The following is a 2,347-nucleotide window of genomic DNA, read 5'->3' as shown; positions in this document are numbered from 1 at the left end:
AGTACACAATTTGTTTAGTTTCAATTACAATTTCTGTGGTTTTCAATAGCTTTTACAGCGATTATAGCTACGTTTTTAAAAATTCCAAATTTTTTTTATTACGATGCGTGAAATTCTGAATTTGAATAATTATTTTGTAACACGCTTTATTTGTGCTGATTTCATTGTAAATATCATCCATGTGACTTTTCGACAGTTATTGTTACGCATTTCCGCACGAATTTTTTTTAATTCCCCATATTTTCAGTACGATATTATTTTGATTCGCATTTTTCGAATCACGTATTTAAATAGACTATTTTTTAGCTTTCTTTATTTCCACCTACTTTATAGCTACGTTTATCCAAGTTATTTTTCGATTTTTTTTTCAGAGTTTTGTATTGCTAACCATTGTATTTTCACTTGGTTTTGAAAATTCCGCTGACTTTCTGAAACTTTTATTAAAACACTCAAAATTTTTCTTTGCGCTTTTCTTCGAAATTTACAAGGTACGCTATTTTGAATATCAGAGAAAATAATATCTAATTACAGAAGTATCAAGGTGTTATTAAGAACTTTAAATTATGTATGAGAAAGGAAAATCACCCTATCACAGATAGCAAAATAAGGTTTATTTTCACTCTACAAAAGCTAATTAATGTAAACCTAACAACAGGTTGTAATGCGGTTTACGTGTAAACTTTCTAACCTTGAACCAAGATCTGTGACAATCTGCTCTATTCTAGGTACGTTTACCCTAATCCTTGGAAAACAACACTCTATATTAAAACCTTAAATCGAGGTTGTCTTAAGGTTTTAAATCGTGAAAAAATTCTTTAATAAAGCTAGTCTCAAGGTGAAAATAATCTTAAATCCAGGTAATTATAAGGTTTCTTTTCGCAAAGTCTTGTATGCTCAGCTGAAATCCACCGTGCCACGAAATTTTAATGGACAATGCAATTTGATCCTATCGCTAGTGTGACGTCAACAAAAACGTCATTTACCATTTTACCTTAGTGACAATACATTTCAAAAAAGCTTTAAAAAATAATTTTTAATCCTTTTAGAATGAAAGGTTTGAAACTCCAATAATTTTGCTCTATTGATAAAGGGTTTTTAGAACAAGCATTTTTATGACAATAAAAGAAAATTCTATTACATGGTTGTCGTAAGGTTGCATGCATTCTGCGTGTGATTTCTAAATTAGTTTGAATGATAGAGGTTCCAAGTAAAGAAATAAAGACTGATTGTACTGACTCATTATTCCTGGTTTCAGTACCGATAATATGATAACCAGATAGCAAAATATGGTTTATTTCCACTCAGCAAAAACCTTTTTATGTAAATCTAAATCGAGGTTGACTTAATATCTCTTGTACAATATTGTATCTGTTCAGAAAAAAAAGAGTGAAAAAACGCGTTGCTTTAAAATGTTTGTTACGAAATCTATACCAAACTGGTGATTTGTTTGAGCAGTTACCTTTAAATCAAACAGTAAATGCTCGAGTTGTTCTATTTATAAACGAATGAAATGAAAAGATTTATGGCAAAATTATCGTGTTTCGTGTGTTTGTTACTCAAATAGCCTATTAAACTTTAACCATATGAGAACTTCGATATTGAATCATGTGAATTTATATGCTTTTCATTCGATGAAAAACGATGATACTGGATCCGTTTGCTACAGTTAACTCCCAGTATCTAACGTAGTTAGAAAGAATTACGACTATAGTTCGTTCACCAGGAGTTGGCAATTGGCTCCGCTTTCATTACGTCGTATCCAACGATACTATTTCGCTTTTTTTTTGGGAGAAAGATGTGAACAATCCTGAACAAGACTGCTATTTGTCGATCGTATGACAAAAATATTTATTTCGCATTCTTTATGCGCATATTTTTAACATTACATAATTCATAAATTTGAGTACATTTCTCTGTTTTGTTTGAATAGTTTGTCCTTTTTGAGACATTTTGATGCAATATATTTAATTAGCTGGAGTAACGAAAGATATAATAGCAGATGATGAAGCGAAATAAGTGACTGAAAAAGAATTCACTATTTACGTTTGGAGCGCATTAAGGGTTGTCTCAATTTCAAGAGCGGAGACTTTTCTCCTCCTTCTCCCTCGCCGAAATAAACTCTTCGTCCGAGGAGGTGGGGGAAATTGTCAACTCCTGGTAAACGAACTAGAGCAGTAATTTAAAAAAATACAGATTAGGGGTTGAAAGATATCCGAGTTAATTACCACACTAGGTGAATTTTCACTTAAAATTCTTAATTCGCGACAAAATAATGTAAACAATATTCCAGTTGCAATTCGTTTCGTTTTTTCCCAACCGTAAGATAAAATGAAATTAAAATATAAAT

Source organism: Parasteatoda tepidariorum, chromosome 4, assembly GCF_982258835.1.
Source record: "Parasteatoda tepidariorum strain Cologne lab strain chromosome 4, Ptep-v5.0, whole genome shotgun sequence".
NCBI classification, from domain to species: Eukaryota; Metazoa; Arthropoda; class Arachnida; order Araneae; family Theridiidae; genus Parasteatoda; species Parasteatoda tepidariorum.
This window is presented reverse-complemented; position numbering follows the sequence as displayed.